Raw genomic sequence first — 27317 nt, forward strand, 5'->3', positions numbered from 1 at the left:
TACATAGTGCACAGGATTGAATAACGTCCAGTAAGTACAGGAAATCTCTTTTGTACATGAAATGAAGCTTTGGCGACGTTTAATGAGTCTAAATGTAATTGTCTTTTGCAGCTTTAATTGCTTGATGTGTTTTCCAGGTGACAATATCACGTAGGCATCAGATGTGAGGATGCTCGTTTCCATGTGCAGAATGTCAGTTTCTGAGAAGGGTCTACCGACTGCAGCGTAAGAAACGCCAGAATGTGACTTAGATAAGTCGGTGACTTAGATGATCTCTTTGTTGAAGTTCGGCAATCAGGCGCTGCGCTGCCTCAAGGAGTCCCAGAATGCGCTTTTCCAGAAGCCTAGGAAAGAACGAAAAAGAACGAGAGAACGAAGTTAAACTGCTATTCTGTGCAGAAAAAGAACGAGAGAACGAAGTTAAACTGCTATTCTGTACAGTAGCTGTTTACGAGATGAACAAGATATGTCCCCTTCAGGTGCTAATTCTGTTCACTGGAATTTAGTTACCACAGTTCTTGCATCTTCAGAATCGTGGAAAGCGTACAGGTGCAGAACTGATTAAGAATTGAATTCTCCAGCAAGTTCAGTCTAGTACGAAACATGGGTTCCATGCGGAAACTTTATTAGTACATAAACTTTTTATTTCATTCTGAACTTGGTAATCTGGAATTCACCATCTCCAGCACTCAAACATCTCCAAGCCTGGAGTGGCGTCTAACATCGGCTAAAACGCCGAGAACAACTGGGGCTATGCTAATCGAATTAGGGAGACCCACTAAGATTCAATAAAGTCACTCCCTCACCAGAACAGGAATTGGCCTCACTGGTGCAGTATCTGGCCACTAACTCCCTCATGACTGCTACAATTAACCCACGACCCTCAGTCCCCAGCAGCTGCGGAGCACTGACCGAGGCGGCGATTAGACCTGTAACGCAGCAGAGGGTGCTAAGAATCTCTGGACCCGGACAGGCCGCCAATGGAAACTGACGCTTGCAATACCCGAACTCTTTCGAGTGAGTAACTTAGCAGGACTCTTTGAGGAACTATCAGGCATTGTTTGGGATTTCATTGGCCTTAGTGAGGTTAGAAGAACTGATGAGGCTTATGCAGTACTGACTAACGGCGACGTGCTCTGCTATAGAGGACTCCCAGATAGGAGGTTATACGGGGTAGGATTCCTTACATAAGGACATAGCGGGCAACACTGACGAATTCTACAGCATTAATGAGAGGGTAGCAGTAGTCGTAATAAAACTTAACAGTTATAGATTAAAGGTGGTATAAGCCACACTCCAACTGAAGTCATAAAGCGCCAAACAGACGACGCAAGGAGAGACACGGACGAGCGCTCGTCCGTGTCTCTTCTTGAGTCGCCTGTTTGGCGCCTTAGTACTTCAGTAACATGCACCAACTATCCAAACGAAAAGTTCTGCTTGGCTACGCTCTAACATCCAGTCTTGATGGTGATGAATTAGATCAGTTTTATGAAGACCTGGAATTAGCCATGAGAAATGCGCAAACTCAGTATACTGTAGTAATGGGCGACTTAAATGCGAAAGTGGGGAAAAAGCAGGCTAGTGAAGAAGCAATTGACAACTACGGTGTCGGCTCTAGAAACACTAGAGCAGAGATGTTGGTAGAATTCGTGGAAAGGAATAAGCTACGGATAAGGAACACCTTCTTCGGAAAGCGTAGCAGCAAAAAGTGGACCTGGAGAAGCCATAATGGCCAAACAAAGAATGAAATCGATTTCATACATTCTCCCAATTCTAGCATAGTGCCAGATATAGAAGTGTTAAGTAGGGTAAAGTGCAGTGATCATAGGTTAGTGAGGTCTAGGATTCACCTGAACTTGAAGAGAGAAAGAGTAAAATTGGTCACGAAGAAACAGGCCAACCTAGACGCAGTAAGGGTAAAAGCGAACCAATTCAGGCTGGTACCTGCAAAGAAATATGTAGCCTTTAAAGATGACGTAGAGGTAATGAATGAAATCATAACTAGACTGACTTCAGAAGCAGCCCTTGAAATGGGAGACAATGCACCAAGGCAACCAGTAGGTAAGCTCTCCCAAGCAACGAGGAACCTAATAAAGAAACGATAAAGAATCGAACAGTCCAACTCGAGAGGTCAGATAAAATTCACGGAATTGTCAAAACTGATCAACAAGGAGAAAATAAAAGATATTCGAAATTATAACGTAAGAAAGACTGAGGAAGTAGTAATAAATGGACGCAGCATGAAATCAGGGAGAAGAAAACTTGACATAGGACAAGCCAAGATGTATGCACTGAAAGATAAGCAGGGTAATACCATCAGCAATTTCGAAGATACGGTAAAAGCAGCGGAAGAATTCTACACTTACCTGCACAATACCCAGACGAGCCAGGACACCTCCTTTGAATGTAGGCTCCTTCTATAATTTGCGATGCTTGAAAAGGCTGCGGCCCTTTATACGAAATGTCTCACGACTTCAAGGGTCCCAGAGAACTGCAAGAATGACAACATTATACTAATCCACGGCAGACGTTAAACAATTGAAAAATTATAGGCCCATTAGCTTACTTTCAGTATTGTATAAAATATTCACGAAGATAATTTTCAATAGAGTAAGGGCAACACTTGACTACAGTCAACCAAGGGAAAGGACTGGCTTCAGGAAGGGGTAATGTGCAATGGATCACATCCATGTAATCAATCAGGTAATCGATAAATCTGCAACCTTTCTACATGGCTTTCATAGATTACGAAAATGCATTTGATTCAGTAGATATACCAGCAGTCATAGAGGCACTACGTAAGCAAGGAGTAGAGGAGGCTTACGTAAATGTTTTGGAAATTATCTACAAAGATTCCATAGCTACCCTAATTCTCCACCAGAAAAGTAGGAAGATACCGTTAAAAAAGGGATTCAGAAAAGGAGACACAATCTCTCCAATGTTATTCACTGCGTGCTTGGAAGAAGTATTCAAGCCATTAAATTGGGATGGCTTAGGGGTAAGGATCGACGGCAAATAACTTAGTAACTTTCAATTTGCCGACGACATTGTTCTATTCAGTAATACTGCAGACGAGGGGCAACAAATGATTGAGGACCCTAACAGAGAGAGTGTAAGGGTGTGGTTGAAGGTTAATATGCAGAAAACAAAGAGAATGATCAATAGCCTGGCAAGGGAAGGAGAGTTCAGGATCGCCAGTCAGCCTCTAGATTATGCGGAAGAATACGTTTACCTAGGACAATTACTCACAGGAGACCCTGATCATGAGAAGGAAATTTACAGAAGAATAAAATTGGGCTGGAGCGCATACGGCAGACACACTCAGATCCTTACTGGAAGCTTACCATTATCACTAAAAAGAAAGGTTTACAATCAATGCATTCTATCGGTGCTAACTGACAAGACTGACAAAGAAGCTAGAAAACAAGTTAAGGACCGCACAAAGAGCGATGGAACGAAGAATGATAGGCGTAACGTTGAGGAGGCGGGAAGAGAGCGGTGTGCATCAGAAAGCAAAAGAACATAGCCGATATTCTAATCAACATTAAGAGGAAGAAATGCAGCTGAGCAGGTCATGTAATGCCTAGGTTAAATAACCGGTGGACCGTTAGGGTAACAGAATGGGTTCCATGAGAAGGGAAATGCAGTCGAGGACGGCAAAAGACCAGGTAGGGTGAAGAAAATAAGAAATTCACAGGCGCAAGTTGGAATCGGTTGGCGAAGTACAGGGGTAATTGGAGATCGGAGGGAGAGGCCTTCGTACCCCAGTGTAATTAAAATATGTTGTTGTTGTTGTTGATGATGATGATGATGAACCTATTGAATGTCTTGAATACACGAAAGCAATTGCCCAGCCACTAGAAATATATGCTTCATATCTGTCAAGCATAATGGAGAACAAAGAAAGTGAACCAGCTATATGACGATGTAGACACCGAAAGCAAACACTGAGCAGTCTACCTATCAACTCGTTTTGCTAAAACTTTGAATTTATTGAAACTTGCGTTCATTTTCAAACACCTCTGATGGAACTTGTGTTGCTACATGCACAGGCGGAGAGTTTTCAAGTTTTCATTTGTCCTGGGGAGTGGGGGGCGACCAGCTCTCCGAACCCCATATATATATATATATATATATATATATATATATATATATATATATATATATATATATATATATATATATATATATAATAAACGACAAGAAAGGGGGTAAACCGAGGGGCCAGATTTTTGTGAATCATACAAGAAGCCAAAAACAGACAACTAGGACAACACAGGGGACATGGCTTTTTCTTGCTAATTGATATGAAATAAAATTATAAATTAATGGAATTGAAACTGGATGAAAAAACTACCTTCCAAAGGTGGGGATTCCACGTCTTCGCATTACGCGTGCGATGCTCTATGAATGGAGCTACCGTGCCACCTTCTTCCTATCCACTTTCTCGGGTATTTATTTGTTACTACTAGAACTAACCGTGGGAGTGTTAGTCAGCGACACCGCTCACAAATCTCGGCTGCGGATTTGCATGGAGCATCCTTTCTGGCGCAGGCGTCACGAGTACGTGATCTTTTTAGGTGAAGGCCATTGGTCAATAAACCCACATGTGCTACCTGAAAGCATCAATGTTGCCGGATACGAAACTCTCGTTATGTAATGAACGAGAAGAAAGGGGGTTAACGGAGGGGCTGAATTTTCGTTGATCATATCATAAGACGCTAACAAACAAACACACAAAGGACAACACAGGGGAAATTACTTGTACTTACTAATAGAAATACAAAAATTAAAAATTAATGGAATTAAAAGTGGATGAGTATATGCAAGACCTCATAGTAGGAGACAGTTCAATTTCAAAGCCTGAGTTCTCTCGGTGGTACCAGTACTGCTACGCCTTTCCGGCGGAACTGCGGCCTCTCTCTCTCTCTCTCTCTCTCTCTATATATATATATATATATATATATATATATATATATAGTGCATAGAGTTTCAATTAACCCGCCGTGGTTGCTCAGTGGCTATGGTGTTGGGCTGCTGAGCACGAGGTCGCGGGATCGAATCCCGGCCACGGCGGCCGCATTTCGATGGGGGCGAAATGCGAAAACACCCGTGTGCTTAGATTTAGGTGCACGTTAAAGAACCCCAGGTGGTCAAAATTTCCGGAGTCCTCCACTACGGCGTGCCTCATAATCAGAAAGTGGTTTTGGCACGTAAAACCCCAAATATTATTATTATTATTAGAGTTTCAATTAGAGTGGAGTAGCCGCCAGTAATTATTTCGTTACTGAGATTTCAGTTTTCAGTTTTAGTTTCAGTTCCACACACACACACAATATATATATATATATATATTTGCGGCCTTCCTCTTGTTGCCATTTGCAAATACCAGGGCAAGGGTCATGTTTACCTTCTGCTCATATCGCTGCACTTTCTCTACCCTAAGACAACAGCTATCACAGCTTGTTTCTAACTAACACCAAACGCGGCGTGTTACTTCGGCCGGGGAGCGGCAGATAAGGCACTACAGTGGCATACAACTGTAGTCTGCAGTGAAGCCCTGCCCACGCCCCATAACCGCCAGCCATTGTTCTTCCGTGGGGCTGCAAATAGTTCGTACTTTTCCTGTTACCTAATTAGGCGGTAACCACAAAAATAAAGTTATAAGCGCGTTATTTTATACGTTTTCACTCCTCTATTATAGTGGAACAGCTCAAGCCTAATTCTTAATTGAACTGAAATGCTTGCTTCGCTGCAACTATTTCGTGACAAGTTTCACTTCCATTGTCAGTGAAGTTTCACCAGTAAAACGGGCTCCCCCCGCCCCCTTGTAGTCGGCGCCTAATGTCTAGATGGTTTAGATATATTGATCAGTGCTCTTGATGTGCATCTTAACATGTACAATTGCGACCACAGCGGCTGAAGGAGGCATATTAGTCATATTAATGTCAGGAAGGACTGTTTCGGAGAAAAAAAAAGTAGTGAAAAAAGTTAGATCACACCCCTGATCAAGGAAGTAGCTCATTAGGCCTAACAGCGACCCGGTAACCCAAGTAACGCAAAATGTTGATGTCACGTTCTCTGAATGTGTCCAAATGTCGACCCATAACGTTGCCTACATGCTGCTAATGACCGCTTTTTTTATCAACAGACTACGTTGGGCCGTAACGGTATGGGAGCGTTGAGAGGCACATTCATGACATTGGCATAACATCATTGCAACGTCGTCACGATGTAACCTGAATGTTGCCTAATGTAGGTTCAGCTTTCAAGCAACGGATGTTTGCGACATTCAAGAAACACTAAAATGACATTGTAGAATATTTATAGCAAAACGACAGCATTGCTGTAAGCATTTGACACACTCCTCAAAAAATTTCACATCCTTTGGGTCGTACCTTGTGCCACAACAATTATCTGCCCCGCTTATGTTTCCTTTCTTGAAAACTCAGCCTATGTTTAGACGTCCGTAACACACTAAAGTGGTCTACGGAAAAGTACGCAGAAAAGTCGATATAATTGAGAAGTATAATAACTTTCGCCACAGAAATTTTAATCTAATTATTTGCGTTTTCACAGACAAAACAATTTTTCAAATTAAGTTCCACCACTACAATATTCTGGGTTATGCTTTCACTTCACCTCATAGCATGTTGCCAGGACACACAAACCAACTAAATTTGTTGTGTAAAAAAAAAACGGGTCGTGTACCCGCAGCATATGGTTTTCATTTCGTTTTCTCGTACGGTATATTTGTATATTATACAGGCTTATGATCTTTAAGTTTTACAACGCTGCTCATCGTGTTTCCCCAGTGGAAAAGCTATCGAGCAGGAGAGACATGCAAGAACAGTGCCGTTTTCTGTATCTATCTCTCCTCTGATTCGCCCGTTTCATATTGGTAAACTTCATAAAAAATACACACTGCAGGGATAAATGCACGTGTGCAGATTAAAACTGCACAAAAGATGTCTCTACAACGTAGACAGGGAGAGGTAAACCTATCCAACTTGAAGAAAGCTCGCATAAACTGAAGCGAAGTTATGCAACAAGTTCAGTAGTTGGCATGTTTGCCTCGAAAACGCTCATTCCTACAGTGGCTCGAGTTAAATTCCGAGTGGCTGCAGATCGGGTGCAATCCTTCCTAGGCAAATGCCGTGAGATGGTGCCTGCAGGAGACAGGCGAAACTACAACATGCAGTAACCCGCTGATTGAAGATTACAAGTGCGCTAACTGAAGTCTCTATCAGTAGCTGTCACCAGTAAAACGCACAATAATGGGCAGCAAGTGGCACTACATGCCCTATCAACCGCGCCTTCGTATTCATTAGTATGATAGTGGGGCAAGCAAGGAGAAGCACTTCGAAGTATTCCATTGAACAAAGGATTATTCAAGGAAAAACACTAATCTGTCAAGAGCATTGCATGGAACAGGCCAGGCAAGTTGCCTTCAAGCTGTTGCCTTCAACCTTAGGAGGAAGTATTGAAGGCGAACATCTCAGCAAACTTCGGTTTGCCGATGACATCGTTCTATTCAGCGATACTGAAGACGAGTAATAACAAATGATTGAGGACATTGACAGAGAGAGAGCAAGAGTGGGCTTGAAGATTAATGTGCGGAAGACAACGATAATGATCAATAGCCGCGCAAGGGAACATCAGTTCAGGATCACCAGTAAGCTTGTAGAGTCTGTGGAGTACGTTTACCTAGGTCAGTTATTCGCAGGGAACCCTCATCATGAGAGGGAAATTCATAGAAGAATAAAAATGGGTTGGATCGCATACGGCAGACATTGTCAGCTCCTGACTGGAAGCTCACCGTTATCATTGAAAATGAAGGTGGATAATCATTGCATTTTACCGGTGCTCACATATGGTGCGGAGACTTGGACATTCACAAAGAAGCTGGAGAACAAGTTAAGGACGGCGCAAAGAGCGATCGAACGAAGAATGCTAAGCATAGCGGTAAGAGACAGAAAGAGTGGTTTCGATCAGAGAGCAAATGGGTATAGCCGATATTCTAACTGAAATTAAGAGAAAAACATGGAGCTGGGCAGGAACTGTAATACGCAGGTTGGATAACTATTGGAAAACTAGGGTAAAGAAATGGGTACAAAGACAAGGGAAGCCCAGTCGAGGGTGGCAGAAGTATAGGTGGGCCGATGAAATAAGAAAATTTGCGGGCGCTAGTTGGAATCGGTTGACGCAGGAAAGGGGTAATTGGAGATCGCAGGGAGAGGCCTTTGTCCTGGAGTGGAACTTAAAATTGGCTCGTGATGATGATGATGATGATGATGAAAGGGACCCAAGTTATGCTTACGCATACTACCAAAACAAGGTAAGAACAAGAGAACAAGAACAAGAGGGGAAGAATGTGACAGAACACATTCAATAAACGTTACCTAAAGCAGAGACCTTTTTTTGGATGAGGCACTTAGAAAGAACTAAACAAATGTTTGTAAAATGCTGCACATCGTGTTTTCCCAGAGCAAAAGCTGTCGAGCAGGACAGACGTGCCACATCAATGCCATCTTACGTGTCCCTCTCTCCACTGATTCCCTCGTCTGATACTGACCAGCTTCGTACAAAATGCACACCGCAGAGATAAATGTACGCGTGCACATTAAAACTCCACAAAAAAGGACACTACAGCGAAGACAGGGAGAGGTGAAACCTGTCCACTAGAAACAAACTCGCATGACCTGAAGCGAAGATATGCAACCATTTCACTACTGCGCTTGTTCGCCTCCAAAACGCAGATTCCTACAGTGGCTGGAGTTAAATTCACATTGACAGCAGTTGGGATGCAATTTTTTCTGTGCAACTGCCACGTGCTAGTGCCTGCAATGGACACGCGAAGCACCAAGATGCAGTAACCCGTTGATTGATGATTAGAAGTGCTCTAACTTAGGTCCCTATCAGTAGTTTTCACCAATAAAAGACACAACGTTAATGGGCCGCAAATTGCACTGCACAACCTATGAACCGCGCTTCAGTATTGCTTAGTATGATTGTGCGCCAAGCAAAGACAAGCGCTTCCAAGTATTCCATTGAAAAAGGAATTATTCTAGGAAAAAACACTGATCTGTCAGCAGCATTGAATGGAACAGACAGGGCAAGTTGCCTTGTCAGATATGGAGCGCTTGTTCAATACACCGCGCTGAATGATCCTTTAAGCCAGGCTGATGCATACTACCAAGGAAACAAGAAAAGAACAAGAGGGCAACGAGGGCATATTACTGACAAATCACATGACAAGATATACACGGTAACTACGTGTGCATGCCGTTATTCTGGCTACCGTCTAAGGCCAGAATAGGGAAGAACTGATAAACAGCGGCAATCAATGAATTGTGGAAATAGGCTCTAGGGAACGTGACATGAGACGAAGTATCCAGTTAGGTAGTGGAGGTTCGTGTTATGCAAAACCAACGAGCCTAACAATATCTGTCAGCAAACAAGGAATGTCGCTGCTCCCTTCCGCTCGGGCTTTGTCCTCGACAAGTAACACTTCTAATATCTTTCCTGAAGTCTACTCGTTTAATCGTTCACTCCAGATTGAGGCATCCCTAGTTCATGCATTGTTGATAATTTCAGTGTCCAATCTTCCTGTCATCATCTGCCTATTGCAGAGTAGAATGCTAGACAAGAGAAATGAAGTCACTTACCCGAGGGCTGAACTGCCTCAATAAATTTTCGAGAATGCGAAACACCACCCATGAGTAAGGGGTCGGATCTTCCATCGTGTATGTCTTGCCAGAAGGCGCTGGGATGCTCAGATCCACTACATCTTGTACTCCATTTCAAATACCCGCTTCTGGCTGCTGCCCTCGGGTAATACCTGGACACAGAGTTGAAGAATGTGACAGAACACATTCAAGAAACGTTACCTACAGCAGAGACCTTTTTTGGATAAGGCACTTAGAAAGAACTAAACAAATGTTTGTAAAATGCTGCACATCGTGTTTTCCCAGTGCAAAAGCTATCGAGCAGGACAGACGTGCCACATCAATGCCATCTTACGTGTCCCTCTCTCCTCTGATTCCCTCGTCTGATATTGACCAGCTTCGTACAAAATGCACACCGCAGAGATAAATGTACGCGTGCACATTAAAACTGCACAAAAAAGGACACTACAGCGCAGACAAGGAGAAGTGAAACCTGACCACTAGAAACAAACTCGCATGACCTGAAGCGAAGATATGCAACCATTTCACTACTGCGCTTGTTCGCCTCCAAAACGCAGATTCCTACAGTGGCTGGAGTTAAATTCACATTGACAGTAGTTGGGATGCAATTTTTCCTGTGCAACTGCCACGTGCTAGTGCCTGCATTGGACACGCGAAGCACCAACATGCAGTAACCCGTTGATTGATGATTAGAAGTGCTCTAACTTAAGTCAATATCAGTAGTTTTCACCAGTAAAAGACACAACGTTAATGGGCCGCAAATTGCGCTGCACACCCTATGAACCGCGCTTCAGTATTCCTTAGTATGATTTTGCGGCAAGCAAGGAGAAGCGCTTCCAAATATTACATTGAACAAGGAATTATTCTAGGAAAAAACACTGATCTGTCAGCAGCATTGAATGGAACGGACCAGGCAAGTTGCCTTGTCAGATATGGAGCGCTTGTTCAATACACCGCCCTAAACGATCCTATAAGCCAGGCTGATGCATATACCAAGGAAACAAGGGAAGAACAAGAGGGCAGCGAGGGGACGTTACAGACAAATCACATGTCAAGATATACGCGGTAACTACGTGTGCATGCCGTTATTCTGGCTACCGTCTAAGGCCAGAATAGGGAAGAACTGATAAACAGCGGCAATCAATGAATTATGGAAATAAGCGCTAGGGAACGTGACATGAGACGAAGTATCCAGTTAGGTAGTGGAGGTTCGTGTTATGCTAAACCAACGAGCCTAACAATATCTGTCAGCAAACAAGGAATGTCGCTGTTGCCTTCCGCTCGGGCCTTGTCTTCGACAAGTAACACTTTTAATAGCTTTCCTCAAGTCTACTCGATTAATCGCTCAATCAAAATTGAGGCATCCCTTGTTCAAGCGTAGTTGATTTCAGTGTCCAACATTCCTGTCATCATCGGCCTATTGCAGAGTAGAATGCTAGACAAGAGATATGAGGTCACTTACCCGAGGGCCGAACTGCCTCAATAAATTTTCGAGAAAGCCAAACACCACCCTTGAGTAAGGGGTCGGATCTTCCATTGTATGCGTCTTGCCAGAAGGCGCCGGGATGCTCACATCCACAACATCTTGTACTCCCTTTCAAATACCCACTTCAGGCTGCTGCCCTCGGGTAATACCTGGGCACAGAGGGGAAGAATGTGACAGAACACATTCAATAAACGTTACCTAAAGCAGAGACCTTTTTTTTGGATGAGGCACTTAGAAAGAACTAAACAAATGTTTGTAAAATGCTGCACATCGTGTTTTCCCAGAGCAAAAGCTGTCGAGCAGGACAGACGTGCCACATCAATGCCATCTTACGTGTCCCTCTCTCCTCTGATTCCCTCGTCTGATATTGACCAGCTTCGTACAAAATGCACACCGCAGAGATAAATGTACGCGTGCACATTAAAACTGCACAAGAAAGGACACTACAGCGCAGACAAGGAGAAGTGAAACCTGACCACTAGAAACAAACTCGCATGACCTAAAGCGAAGATAACAAACCATTTCACTACTGCGCATGATCGCCTCCAAAACGCAGATTCCTATGGTGGCTGGAGTTAAATTCACAGTGACAGCAGTTGGCATGATATTTTTCCTGCGCAACTGCCACGTGCTAGTGCCTGCAATGGACATGCAAAGCACCAACATCCAGTAACCGTTGATTGATGATTAGAAGTGCTCTAAGTAAAGTCCCTGTCTGTAGTTTTCACCAGTAAAAGACAACATTAATGGGCCCCAAATTGCACTGCACGCCCTATAAACCGCGCTTCAGTATTCCTTAGTATGATTTTGCGGCAAGCAAGGAGAAGCGCTTCCAAATATTACATTGAACAAGGAATTATTCTAGGAAAAAACACTGAGCTGTCAGCAGCATTGAATGGAACAGACCAGGCAAGTTGCCTTGTCAGATATGGAGCGCTTGTTCAATACACCGCCCTAAACAATCCTTTAAGCCAGGCTGATGCATACCACCAAGGAAACAAAGGAAGAACAAGAGGGCAACGAGGGGATGTTACTGACAAATCACATAACAAGATATACTCGGTAACTACGTGTGCTTGCCGTTATTCTGGCTACCGTCTAAGGCCAGAATAGGGAAGAACTGATAAACAGCGGCAATCAATTAATTATGGAAATAAGCGCTAGGGAACGTGACATGAGACGAAGTATCCAGTTAGGTAGTGGAGGTTCGTGTTATGCAAAACCAACGAGCCTAACAATATTTTTACGCAAACAAGGAGTATCGCAGCTATCTTCTGCTCGGGCCTTGTCTTCGACAAGTAACACTTTTAATAGCTTTCCTGAAGTCTACTCGTTTAATCGCTCAATCCAAATTGAGGCATCCCTAGTTCAAGCGTTGTTGATGATTTCAGTGTCCAACATTCCTGTCATCATCGGCCTATTGCAGAGTAGAATGCTAGACAAGAGATATGAGGTCACTTAGCCGAGGGCCGAACTGCCTCAATAAATTTTCGAGAATGCCAAACACCACCCTTGTGTAAGGGGTCGGATCTTCCATTGTATGCGTCTTGCCAGAAGGCGCCGGGATGCTCACATCCACAACATCTTGTACTCCCTTTCAAATACCCACTTCAGGTTGCTGCCCTCGGGTAATACCTGGACACAGAGGGGAAGAGTGTGACAGAACACATTCAAGAAACGTTACCTACAGCAGAAACTTTTTTCTGGATGAGGCCCTGAGAAAGAATTAAACAAATGTTTGTAAAATGCTGCACATCGTGTTTCCCCAGAGGAAAAGCTGTCGAGCAGGACAGACGTGCAACAAAAATGCCATCTTATGTGTCCCCCTCTCCTCTGATTCTTTCGTATGATACTGACCAGCTTCGTACAAAATGTACACCGCAGAGATAAATGTACGCGTCCACATTAAAACTCCACAAAAAAGGACACTACAGCGAAGACAGGGAGAGGTGAAACCTGTCCACTAGAAACAAACTCGCATGACCTGAAGCGAAGATATGCAACCATTTCACTACTGCGCTTGTTCGCCTCCAAAACGCAGATTCCTACAGTGGCTGGAGTTACATTCATATTGACAGCAGTTGGGATGCAATTTTTCCTGTGCAACTGCCACGTGCTAGTGCCTGCAATGGACACGCGAAGCACCAACATGCAGTAACCCGTTGATTGATGATTAGAAGTGCTCTAACTTAGGTCCCTATCAGTAGTTTTCACCAGTAAAAGACACAACGTTAATGGGCCGCAAATTGCACTGCACAACCTATGAACCGCGCTTCAGTATTGCTTAGTATGATTGTGCGCCAAGCAAAGACAAGCGCTTCCAAGTATTCCATTGAAAAAGGAATTATTCTAGGAAAAAACACTGATCTGTCAGCAGCATTGAATGGAACAGACAGGGCAAGTTGCCTTGTCAGATATGGAGCGCTTGTTCAATACACCGCGCTGAATGATCCTTTAAGCCAGGCTGATGCATACTACCAAGGAAACAAGAAAAGAACAAGAGGGCAACGAGGGCATATTACTGACAAATCACATGACAAGATATACACGGTAACTACGTGTGCATGCCGTTATTCTGGCTACCGTCTAAGGCCAGAATAGGGAAGAACTGATAAACAGCGGCAATCAATGAATTGTGGAAATAGGCTCTAGGGAACGTGACATGAGACGAAGTATCCAGTTAGGTAGTGGAGGTTCGTGTTATGCAAAACCAACGAGCCTAACAATATCTGTCAGCAAACAAGGAATGTCGCTGCTCCCTTCCGCTCGGGCTTTGTCCTCGACAAGTAACACTTCTAATAGCTTTCCTGAAGTCTACTCGTTTAATCGTTCACTCCAGATTGAGGCATCCCTAGTTCATGCATTGTTGATGATTTCAGTGTCCAATCTTCCTGTCATCATCTGCCTATTGCAGAGTAGAATGCTAGACAAGAGATATGAAGTCACTTACCCGAGGGCTGAACTGCCTCAATAAATTTTCGAGAATGCGAAACACCACCCATGAGTAAGGGGTCGGATCTTCCATCGTGTATGTCTTGCCAGAAGGCGCTGGGATGCTCAGATCCACTACATCTTGTACTCCATTTCAAATACCCGCTTCTGGCTGCTGCCCTCGGGTAATACCTGGACACAGAGTTGAAGAATGTGACAGAACACATTCAAGAAACGTTACCTACAGCAGAGACCTTTTTTGGATGAGGCACTTAGAAAGAACTAAACAAATGTTTGTAAAATGCTGCACATCGTGTTTTCCCAGTGCAAAAGCTATCGAGCAGGACAGACGTGCCACATCAATGCCATCTTACGTGTCCCTCTCTCCTCTGATTCCCTCGTCTGATATTGACCAGCTTCGTACAAAATGCACACCGCAGAGATAAATGTACGCGTGCACATTAAAACTGCACAAAAAAGGACACTACAGCGCAGACAAGGAGAAGTGAAACCTGACCACTAGAAACAAACTCGCATGACCTGAAGCGAAGATATGCAACCATTTCACTACTGCGCTTGTTCGCCTCCAAAACGCAGATTCCTACAGTGGCTGGAGTTAAATTCACATTGACAGCAGTTGGGATGCAATTTTTCCTGGGCAACTGCCACGTGCTAGTGCCTGCATTGGACACGCGAAGCACCAACATGCAGTAACCCGTTGATTGATGATTAGAAGTGCTCTAACTTAAGTCAATATCAGTAGTTTTCACCAGTAAAAGACACAACGTTAATGGGCCGCAAATTGCGCTGCACACCCTATGAACCGCGCTTCAGTATTCCTTAGTATGATTTTGCGGCAAGCAAGGAGAAGCGCTTCCAAATATTACATTGAACAAGGAATTATTCTAGGAAAAAACACTGATCTGTCAGCAGCATTGAATGGAACAGACCAGGCAAGTTGCCTTGTCAGATATGGAGAAATTGTTCAATACACCGCCCTAAACGATCCTATAAGCCAGGCTAATGCATATACCAAGGAAACAAGGGAAGAACAAGAGGGCAACGAGGGGACGTTACAGACAAATCACATGTCAAGATATACACGGTAACTACGTGTGCATGCCGTTATTCTGGCTACCGTCTAAGGCCAGAATAGGGAAGAACTGATAAACAGCGGCAGTCAATGAATTATGGAAATAAGCGCTAGGGAACGTGATATGAGACGAAGTATCCAGTTAGGTAGTGGAGGTTCGTGTTATGCAAAACCAACGAGCCTAACAATATCTGTCAGCAAACAAGGGATGTCGCTGTTGCCTTCCGCTCGGGCCTTGTCTTCGACAAGTAACACTTTTAATAGCTTTCCTCAAGTCTACTCGATTAATCGCTCAATCAAAATTGAGGCATCCCTTGTTCAAGCGTTGTTGATGATTTCAGTGTCCAACATTCCTGTCATCATCGGCCTATTGCAGAGTGGAATGCTAGACAAGAGATATTAGGTTACTTACCCGACGGCCGAACTGCCTGAATAAATTTTCGAGAATGCCAAACACCACCCTTGAGTAAGGGGTCGGATCTTCCATTGTATGCGTCTTGCCAGAAGGCGCCGGGATGCTCACATCCACAACATCTTGTACTCCCTTTCAAATACCCATTTCAGGCTGCTGCCCTCGGGTAATACCTGGGCACAGAGGGGAAGAATGTGACAGAACACATTCAATAAACGTTACCTAAAGCAGAGACCTTTTTTTGGATGAGGCACTTAGAAAGAACTAAACAAATGTTTGTAAAATGCTGCACATCGTGTTTTCCCAGAGCAAAAGCTGTCGAGCAGGACAGACGTGCCACATCAATGCCATCTTACGTGTCCCTCTCTCCTCTGATTCCCTCGTCTGATATTGACCAGCTTCGTACAAAATGCACACCGCAGAGATAAATGTACGCGTGCACATTAAAACTGCACAAGAAAGGACACTACAGCGCAGACAAGGAGAAGTGAAACCTGCCCACTAGAAACAAACTCGCATGACCTAAAGCGAAGATAAGAAACCATTTCACTACTGCGCATGATCGCCTCCAAAACGCAGATTCCTACAGTGGCTGGAGTTAAATTCACAGTGACAGCAGTTGGGATGATATTTTTCCTGCGCAACTGCCACGTGCTAGTGCCTGCAATGGACACGCAAAGCACCAACATCCAGTAACCCGTTGATTGATGATTAGAAGTGCTCTAAGTAAAGTCCCTGTCTGTAGTTTTCACCAGTAAAAGACAACATTAATGGGCCCCAAATTGCACTGCACGCCCTATAAACCGCGCTTCAGTATTCCTTAGTATGATTTTGCGGCAAGCAAGGAGAAGCGCTTCCAAATATTACATTGAACAAGGAATTATTCTAGGAAAAAACACTGAGCTGTCAGCAGCATTGAATGGAACAGACCAGGCAAGTTGCCTTGTCAGATATGGAGCGCTTGTTCAATACACCGCCCTAAACAATCCTTTAAGCCAGGCTGATGCATACCACCAAGGAAACAAAGGAAGAACAAGAGGGCAACGAGGGGATGTTACTGACAAATCACATAACAAGATATACTCGGTAACTACGTGTGCTTGCCGTTATTCTGGCTACCGTCTAAGGCCAGAATAGGGAAGAACTGATAAACAGCGGCAATCAATGAATTATGGAAATAAGCGCTAGGGAACGTGACATGAGACGAAGTATCCAGTTAGGTAGTGGAGGTTCGTGTTATGCAAAACCAACGAGCCTAACAATATCTTTACGCAAACAAGGAGTATCGCAGCTATCTTCTGCTCGGGCCTTGTCTTCGACAAGTAACACTTTTAATAGCTTTCCTGAAGTCTACTCGTTTAATCGCTCAATCCAAATTGAGGCATCCCTAGTTCAAGCGTTGTTGATGATTTCAGTGTCCAACATTCCTGTCATCATCGGCCTATTGCAGAGTAGAATGCTAGACAAGAGATATGAGGTCACTTAGCCGAGGGCCGAACTGCCTCAATAAATTTTCGAGAATGCCAAACACCACCCTTGTGTAAGGGGTCGGATCTTCCATTGTATGCGTCTTGCCAGAAGGCGCCGGGATGCTCACATCCACAACATCTTGTACTCCCTTTCAAATACCCACTTCAGGCTGCTGCCCTCGGGTAATACCTGGACACAGAGGGGAAGAGTGTGACAGAACACATTCAAGAAACGTTACCTACAGCAGAAACTTTTTTCTGGATGAGGCCCTGAGAAAGAATTAAACAAATGTTTGTAAAATGCTGCACATCGTGTTTCCCCAGAGGAAAAGCTGTCGAGCAGGACAGACGTGCAACAAAAATGCCATCTTATGTGTCCCCCTCTCCTCTGATTCTTTCGTATGATACTGACCAGCTTCGTACAAAATGCACACCGCAGAGATAAATGTACGCGTCCACATTAAAACTCCACAAAAAAGGACACTACAGCGAAGACAGGGAGAGGTGAAACCTGTCCACTAGAAACAAACTCGCATGACCTGAAGCGAAGATATGCAACCATTTCACTACTGCGCTTGTTCGCCTCCAAAACGCAGATTCCTACAGTGGCTGGAGTTAAATTCACATTGACAGCAGTTGGGATGCAATTTTTCCTGTGCAACTGCCACGTGCTAGTGCCTGCAATGGACACGCGAAGCACCAACATGCAGTAACCCGTTGATTGATGATTAGAAGTGCTCTAACTTAGGTCCCTATCAGTAGTTTTCACCAGTAAAAGACACAACGTTAATGGGCCGCAAATTGCACTGCACAACCTATGAACCGCGCTTCAGTATTGCTTAGTATGATTGTGCGCCAAGCAAAGACAAGCGCTTCCAAGTATTCCATTGAAAAAGGAATTATTCTAGGAAAAAACACTGATCTGTCAGCAGCATTGGATGGAACAGACAGGACAAGTTGCCTTGTCAGATATGGAGCGCTTGTTCAATACACCGCGCTGAATGATCCTTTAAGCCAGGCTGATGCATACTACCAAGGAAACAAGAAAAGAACAAGAGGGCAACGAGGGCATATTACTGACAAATCACATGACAAGATATACACGGTAACTACGTGTGCATGCCGTTATTCTGGCTACCGTCTAAGGCCAGAATAGGGAAGAACTGATAAACAGCGGCAATCAATGAATTGTGGAAATAGGCTCTAGGGAACGTGACATGAGACGAAGTATCCAGTTAGGTAGTGGAGGTTCGTGTTATGCAAAACCAACGAGCCTAACAATATCTGTCAGCAAACAAGGAATGTCGCTGCTCCCTTCCGCTCGGGCTTTGTCCTCGACAAGTAACACTTCTAATAGCTTTCCTGAAGTCTACTCGTTTAATCGTTCACTCCAGATTGAGGCATCCCTAGCTCATGCATTGTTGATGATTTCAGTGTCCAATCTTCCTGTCATCATCTGCCTATTGCAGAGTAGAATGCTAGACAAGAGATATGAAGTCACTTACCCGAGGGCTGAACTGCCTCAATAAATTTTCGAGAATGCGAAACACCACCCATGAGTAAGGGGTCGGATCTTCCATCGTGTATGTCTTGCCAGAAGGCGCTGGGATGCTCACATCCACTACATCTTGTACTCCATTTCAAATACCCGCTTCTGGCTGCTGCCCTCGGGTAATACCTAGACACAGAGTTGAAGAATGTGACAGAACACATTCAAGAAACGTTACCTACAGCAGATACCTTTTTTCGATGAGGCACTTAGAAAGAACTAAACAAATGTTTGTAAAATGCTGCACATCGTGTTTTCCCATTGCAAAAGCTATCGAGCAGGACAGACGTGCCACATCAATGCCATCTTACGTGTCCCTCTCTCCTCTGATTCCCTCGTCTGATATTGACCAGCTTCGTACAAAATGCACACCGCAGAGATAAATGTACGCGTGCACATTAAAACTGCACAAAAAAGGACACTACAGCGCAGACAAGGAGAAGTGAAACCTGACCACTAGAAACAAACTCGCATGACCTGAAGCGAAGATATGCAACCATTTCACTACTGCGCTTGTTCGCCTCCAAAACGCAGATTCCTACAGCGGCTGGAGTTAAATTCACATTGACAGCAGTTGGGATGCAATTTTTCCTGTGCAACTGCCACGTGCTAGTGCCTGCATTGGACACGCGAAGCACCAACATGCAGTAACCCGTTGATTGATGATTAGAAGTGCTCTAACTTAAGTCAATATCAGTAGTTTTCACCAGTAAAAGACACAACGTTAATGGGCCGCAAATTGCGCTGCACACCCTATGAACCGCGCTTCAGTATTCCTTAGTATGATTTTGCGGCAAGCAAGGAGAAGCGCTTCCAAATATTACATTGAACAAGGAATTATTCTAGGAAAAAACACTGATCTGTCAGCAGCATTGAATGGAACGGACCAGGCAAGTTGCCTTGTCAGATATGGAGAAATTGTTCAATACACCGCCCTAAACGATCCTATAAGCCAGGCTGATGCATATACCAAGGAAACAAGGGAAGAACAAGAGGGCAGCGAGGGGACGTTACAGACAAATCACATGTCAAGATATACACGGTAACTACGTGTGCATGCCGTTATTCTAGCTACCGTCTAAGGCCAGAATAGGGAAGAACTGATAAACAGCGGCAATCAATGAATTATGGAAATAAGCGCTAGGGAACGTGACATGAGACGAAGTATCCAGTTAGGTAGTGGAGGTTCGTGTTATGCAAAACCAACGAGCCTAACAATATCTGTCAGCAAACAAGGAATGTCGCTGTTGCCTTCCGCTCGGGCCTTGTCTTCGACAAGTAACACTTTTAATAGCTTTCCTCAAGTCTACTCGATTAATCGCTCAATCAAAATTGAGGCATCCCTTGTTCAAGCGTTGTTGATGATTTCAGTGTCCAACATTACTGTCATCATCGGCCTATTGCAGAGTGGAATGCTAGACAAGAGATATGAGGTCACTTACCCGAGGGCCGAACTGCCTCAATAAATTTTCGAGAAAGCCAAACACCACCCTTGAGTAAGGGGTCTGATCTTCCATTGTATGCGTCTTGCCAGAAGGCGCCGGGATGCTCACATCCACAACATCTTGTACTCCCTTTCAAATACCCACTTCAGGCTGCTGCCCTCGGGTAATACCTGGGCACAGAGGGGAAGAATGTGACAGAACACATTCAATAAACGTTACCTAAAGCAGAGACCTTTTTTTGGATGAGGCACTTAGAAAGAACTAAACAAATGTTTGTAAAATGCTGCACATCGTGTTTTCCCAGAGCAAAAGCTGTCGAGCAGGACAGACGTGCCACATCAATGCCATCTTACGTGTCCCTCTCTCCTCTGATTCCCTCGTCTGATATTGACCAGCTTCGTACAAAATGCACACCGCAGAGATAAATGTACGCGTGCACATTAAAACTGCACAAGAAAGGACACTACAGCGCAGACAAGGAGAAGTGAAACCTGACCACTAGAAACAAACTCGCATGACCTAAAGCGATGATAACAAACCATTTCACTACTGCGCATGATCGCCTCCAAAACGCAGATTCCTACAGTGGCTGGAGTTAAATTCACAGTGACAGCAGTTGGGATGATATTTTTCCTGCGCAACTGCCACGTGCTAGTGCCTGCAATGGACACGCAAAGCACCAACATCCAGTAACCCGTTGATTGATGATTAGAAGTGCTCTGAGTAAAGTCCCTGTCTGTAGTTTTCACCAGTAAAAGACAACATTAATGGGCCCCAAATTGCACTGCACGCCCTATAAACCGCGCTTCAGTATTCCTTAGTATGATTTTGCGGCAAGCAAGGAGAAGCGCTTCCAAATATTACATTGAACAAGGAATTATTCTAGGAAAAAACACTGAGCTGTCAGCAGCATTGAATGGAACAGACCAGGCAAGTTGCCTTGTCAGATATGGAGCGCTTGTTCAATACACCGCCCTAAACAATCCTTTAAGCCAGGCTGATGCATACTACCAAGGAAACAAAGGAAGAACAAGGGGGCAACGAGGGGATGTTACTGACAAATCACATAACAAGATATACACGGTAACTACGTGTGCTTGCCGTTATTCTGGCTACCGTCTAAGGCCAGAATAGGGAAGAACTGATAAACAGCGGCAATCAATGAATTATGGAAATAAGCGCTAGGGAACGTGACATGAGACGAAGTATCCAGTTAGGTAGTGGAGGTTCGTGTTATGCAAAACCAACGAGCCTAACAATATCTTTACGCAAACAAGGAGTATCGCAGCTATCTTCTGCTCGGGCCTTGTCTTCGACAAGCAACACTTTTAATAGCTTTCCTGAAGTCTACTCGTTTAATCGCTCAATCCAAATTGAGGCATCCCTAGTTCAAGCGATGTTGATGATTTCAGTGTCCAACATTCCTGTCATCATCGGCCTATTGCAGAGTAGAATGCTAGACAAGAGATATGAGGTCACTTAGCCGAGGGCAGAACTGCCTCAATAAATTTTCGAGAATGCCAAACACCACCCTTGAGTAAGGGGTCGGATCTTCCATTGTATGCGTCTTGCCAGAAGGCGCCGGGATGCTCACATCCACAACATCTTGTACTCCCATTCAAATACCCACTTCAGGCTGCTGCCCTCGGGTAATACCTGGACACAGAGGGGAAGAGTGTGACAGAACACATTCAAGAAACGTTACCTACAGCAGAAACTTTTTTCTGGATGAGGCCCTGAGAAAGAATTAAACAAATGTTTGTAAAATGCTGCACATCGTGTTTCCCCAGAGGAAAAGCTGTCGAGCAGGACAGACGTGCAACAAAAATGCCATCTTATGTGTCCCCCTCTCCTCTGATTCTTTCGTATGATACTGACCAGCTTCGTACAAAATGCACACCGCAGAGATAAATGTACGCGTCCACATTAAAACTCCACAAAAAAGGACACTACAGCGAAGACAGGGAGAGGTGAAACCTGTCCACTAGAAACAAACTCGCATGACCTGAAGCGAAGATATGCAACCATTTCACTACTGCGCTTGTTCGCCTCCAAAACGCAGATTCCTACAGTGGCTGGAGTTAAATTCACATTGACAGCAGTTGGGATGCAATTTTTCCTGTGCAACTGCCACGTGCTAGTGCCTGCAATGGACACGCGAAGCACCAACATGCAGTAACCCGTTGATTGATGATTAGAAGTGCTCTAACTTAGGTCCCTATCAGTAGTTTTCACCAGTAAAAGACACAACGTTAATGGACCGCAAATTGCACTGCACAACTTATGAACCGCGCTTCAGTATTGCTTAGTATGATTGTGCGCCAAGCAAAGACAAGCGCTTCCAAGTATTCCATTGAAAAAGGAATTATTCTAGGAAAAAACACTGATCTGTCAGCAGCATTGAATGGAACAGACAGGGCAAGTTGCCTTGTCAGATATGGAGCGCTTGTTCAATACACCGCGCTGAATGATCCTTTAAGCCAGGCTGATGCATACTACCAAGGAAACAAGAAAAGAACAAGAGGGCAACGAGGGCACATTACTGACAAATCACATGACAAGATATACACGGTAACTACGTGTGCATGCCGTTATTCTGGCTACCGTCTAAGGCCAGAATAGGGAAGAATTGATAAACAGCGGCAATCAATGAATTGTGGAAATAGGCTCTAGGGAACGTGACATGAGACGAAGTATCCAGTTAGGTAGTGGAGGTTCGTGTTATGCAAAACCAACGAGCCTAACAATATCTGTCAGCAAACAAGGAATGTCGCTGCTCCCTTCCGCTCGGGCTTTGTCCTCGACAAGTAACACTTCTAATAGCTTTCCTGAAGTCTACTCGTTTAATCGTTCACTCCAGATTGAGGCATCCCTAGTTCATGCATTGTTGATGATTTCAGTGTCCAATCTTCCTGTCATCATCTGCCTATTGCAGAGTAGAATGCTAGACAAGAGATATGAAGTCACTTACCCGAGGGCCGAACTGCCTCAATAAATTTTCGAGAATGCCAAACACCACCCTTGAGTAAGGGGTCGGATCTTCCATTGTATGCGTCTTGCCAGAAGGCGCCGGGATGCTCACATCCACAACATCTTGTACTCCCTTTCAAATACCCACTTCAGGCTGCTGCCCTCGGGTAATACCTGGGCACAGAGGGGAAGAATGTGACAGAACACATTCAATAAACTTTACCTAAAGCAGAGACCTTTTTTTGGATGAGGCACTTAGAAAGAACTAAACAAATGTTTGTAAAATGCTGCACATCGTGTTTTCCCAGAGCAAAAGCTGTCGAGCAGGACAGACGTGCCACATCAATGCCATCTTACGTGTCCCTCTCTCCTCTGATTCCCTCGTCTGATATTGACCAGCTTCGTACAAAATGCACACCGCAGAGATAAATGTACGCGTGCACATTAAAACTGCACAAAAAAGGACACTACAGCGCAGACAAGGAGAAGTGAAACCTGACCACTAGAAACAAACTCGCATGACCTGAAGCGAAGATATGCAACCATTTCACTACTGCGCTTGTTCGCCTCCAAAACGCAGATTCCTACACTGGCTGGAGTTAAATTCACATTGACAGCAGTTGGGATGCAATTTTTCCTGTGCAACTGCCACGTGCTAGTGCCTGCATTGGACACGCGAAGCACCAACATGCAGTAACCCGTTGATTGATGATTAGAAGTGCTGTAACTTAAGTCAATATCAGTAGTTTTCACCAGTAAAAGACACAACGTTAATGGGCCGCAAATTGCGCTGCACACCCTATGAACCCCGCTTCAGTATTCCTTAGTATGATTTTGCGGCAAGCAAGGAGAAGCGCTTCCAAATGTTACATTGAACAAGGAATTATTCTAGGAAAAAAGACTGATCTGTCAGCAGCATTGAATGGAACGGACCAGGCAAGTTGCCTTGTCAGATATGGAGAAATTGTTCAATACACCGCCCTAAACGATCCTATAAGCCAGGCTGATGCATATACCAAGGAAACAAGGGAAGAACAAGAGGGCAACGAGGGGACGTTACAGACAAATCACATGTCAAGATATTCACGGTAACTACGTGTGCATGCCGTTATTCTGGCTACCGTCTAAGGCCAGAATAGGGAAGAACTGATAAACAGCGGCAATCAATGAATTATGGAAATAAGCGCTAGGGAACGTGACATGAGACGAAGTATCCAGTTAGGTAGTGGAGGTTCGTGTTATGCGAAACCAACGAGCCTAACAATATCTGTCAGCAAACAAGGAATGTCGCTGTTGCCTTCCGCTCGGGCCTTGTCTTCGACAAGTAACACTTTTAATAGCTTTCCTCAAGTCTACTCGATTAATCGCTCAATCAAAATTGAGGCATCCCTTGTTCAAGCGTTGTTGATGATTTCAGTGTCCAACATTCCTGTCATCATCGGCCTATTGCAGAGTAGAATGCTAGACAAGAGATATGAGGTCACTTACCCGAGGGCCGAACTGCCTCAATAAATTTTCGAGAATGCCAAACACCACCCTTGAGTCAGGGGTCGGATCTTCCATTGTATGCGTCTTGCCAGAAGGCGCCGGGATGCTCACATCCACAACATCTTGTACTCCCTTTCAAATACCCACTTCAGGCTGCTGCCCTCGGGTAATACCTGGGCACAGAGGGGAAGAATGTGACAGAACACATTCAATAAACGTTACCTAAAGCAGAGACCTTTTTTTGGATGAGGCACTTAGAAAGAACTAAACAAATGTTTGTAAAATGCTGCACATCGTGTTTTCCCAGAGCAAAAGCTGTCGAGCAGGACAGACGTGCCACATCAATGCCATCTTACGTGTCCCTCTCTCCTCTGATTCCCTCGTCTGATATTGACCAGCTTCGTACAAAATGCACACCGCAGAGATAAATGTACGCGTGCACATTAAAACTGAACAAGAAAGGACACTACAGCGCAGACAAGGAGTAGTGAAACCTGACCACTAGAAACAAACTCGCGTGACCTAAAGCGAAGATATCCAACCATTTCACTACTGCGCATGATCGCCTCCAGAACGCAGATTCCTACAGTGGCTGGAGTTAAATTCACAGTGACAGCAGTTGGGATGCAATTTCCCCTGTGCAACTGCCACGTGCTAGTGCCTGCAATGGACACGCGAAGCACCAACATGCAGTAACCCATTGATTGATGATTAGAAGTGCTCTAACTAAAGTCCCTATCTGTAGTTTTCACCAGTAAAAGACAACATTAATGGGCCCCAAATTGCACTGCACACCCTATAAACGGCGCTTCAGTATTGCTTAGTATGATTGTGCGGCAAGCAAGGAGAAGCGCTTCCAAGTATTCCATTGAACAAGGAATTATTCTAGGAAAAAACTCTGATCTGTCAGCAGCGTTGAATGGAACATACCAGGCAAGTTGCCTTGTCAGATATGGAGCAATTGTTCAATACACCGCCCTAAACGATCCTATAATCCTGGCTGATGCATACTACCAAGGAAACAAGGGAAGAACAAGAGGGCAACGAGGGGATGTTACTGACAAATCACATGACAAGATATACACGGTAACTACGTGTGCATGCCGTTATTCTGGCTACCGTCTAAGGCCAGAATAGGGAAGAACTGATAAACAGCGGCAATCAATGAATTATGGAAATAAGCGCTAGGAAACGTGACACGAGGCGAAGTATCCAGTTAGGTAGTGGAGGTTCGTGTTATGCAAAGCCAACGAGCCTAACAATATCTGTCAGCAAACAAGGAATGTCGTCGCTTTCTTCCGCTCGGGCCTTGTCTTCGACAAGTAACACTTTTAACAGCTTTCCTGAAGTCTACTCGTTTAATCGTTCACTTCAGATTGAGGCATCCCTAGTTCATGCATTGTTGATGATTTCAGTGTCCAATCTTCCTGTCATCATCTGCCTATTGCAGAGTAGAATGCTAGACAAGAGATATGAAGTCACTTACCCGAGGGCCGAACTGCCTCAATAAATTTTCGAGAATGCGAAACACCACCCTTGAGTAAGGGGTCGGATCTTCCATTGTATGCGTCTTGCCAGAAGGCGCTGGGATGCTCACATCCACAACATCTTGTACTCACTCCTTTTCAAGTACCCGCTTCTGGCTGCTGCCCTCGGGTAATACCTGGACACAAAGGGAAGAATGTGACAGAACACATTCAAGAAACGTTACCTACAGCAGAGACTTTTTTTCTGGTTTAGGCACTGAGAAAGAACTAAACAAATGTTTGTAAAATGCTGCACATCGTGTTTCCCCAGAGGAAAAGCTGTCGAGCAGGAGAGACGTGCAACAAAAATGTCATCCTATGTGTCCCCCTCTCCTCTGATTCTTTCGTATCATACTGACCAGCTTCGTACAAAATGCACACCGCAGAGATAAATGTACGCGTCCACATTAAAACTGCACAAAAAAGGACACTACAGCGCAGACAGGGAGAAATGAAACCTGTCCACTAGAAAAAAACTCGCATGACCTAAAGCGAAGATATCCAACCATTTCACTACTGCGCATGATCGCCTCCAAAACGAACATTCCTACAGTGGCTGGAGTTAAATTCACAGTGACAGCAGTTGGGATGCAATTTTTCCTGTGCAACTGCCATGTGTTAGTGCCTGCAATGGACACGCGAAGCACCAACATCCAGCAACCCGTTGATTGATGATTAGAAGTGCTCCAAGTAAAGTCCCTATCTGTAGTTTTCACCAGTAAAAGACAACATTAATGGGCCCCAAATTGCACTGCATACCCTATAAACCGCGCTTCAGTATTGCTTAGTATGATTCTGCGGCAAGCAAGGAGAAGCGCTTCCAAGTATTCCATTGAACAAGGAATTATTCTAGGAAAAAACACTGATCCGTCAGCAGCATTGAATGGAACTGACCAGGCAAGTTGCCTTGTAGGATAGGGAGCAATTGTTCAATACACCGCCTTAAAACGGCAGAAGGCTTGCTTACGCATACTGCCAAGGCAACAGGAGAAGAACAAGAGGGCAATGCGCTGGTGTTACTGACAAACCATATGACAAGATATCAACGGTAACTACGTGTGCGTGCCGTTATACCGGCTGCCGAACTAAGGCCAGAATAAGGCAGAATCGATAAACAACGGCAACTAAGGGATTACGCGAATATGCGCTAGGGAACGGGTCATGAGATGAAGTATCCAGTTACCTAGTGCCGGTGTGCTTTATGCTAAACCAATGAGCCTAACACTATGTGTCAACAACCAAGGAATGTCGCTCGAGCC

The 27317-nt window shown here is 44.5% G+C and overlaps 1 protein-coding gene and 1 long non-coding RNA gene across 7 annotated transcripts in view; one reads left to right on the forward strand and one right to left on the reverse strand.

Annotated features, from left to right (window-relative positions):
• Window positions 1-27317, forward strand: part of LOC142563788 (uncharacterized) — a 702312-nt gene that overhangs the window by 23759 nt on the left and 651236 nt on the right. The window lies entirely within an intron of this gene.
• On the reverse strand, window positions 63-26957 carry LOC142563780 (uncharacterized). 3 transcript variants are annotated; one of them, XR_012824409.1, is made up of 7 exons: window positions 26019-26957; window positions 18586-18758; window positions 14126-14298; window positions 11152-11324; window positions 9669-9841; window positions 2367-2491; window positions 63-344 (listed from the first exon to the last, which is right to left on the reverse strand). It is a non-coding gene; the product is annotated as an uncharacterized LOC142563780 (long non-coding RNA). The 3 variants fall into 3 exon arrangements; XR_012824407.1 differs by lacking the exon at window positions 26019-26957 and adding an exon at window positions 20072-20772; XR_012824411.1 differs by lacking the exons at window positions 11152-11324; window positions 26019-26957 and adding an exon at window positions 20072-20772.

Source organism: Dermacentor variabilis, chromosome 1 (genome assembly GCF_050947875.1).
Source record: "Dermacentor variabilis isolate Ectoservices chromosome 1, ASM5094787v1, whole genome shotgun sequence".
In the NCBI taxonomy this organism is placed as follows: Eukaryota; Metazoa; Arthropoda; class Arachnida; order Ixodida; family Ixodidae; genus Dermacentor; species Dermacentor variabilis.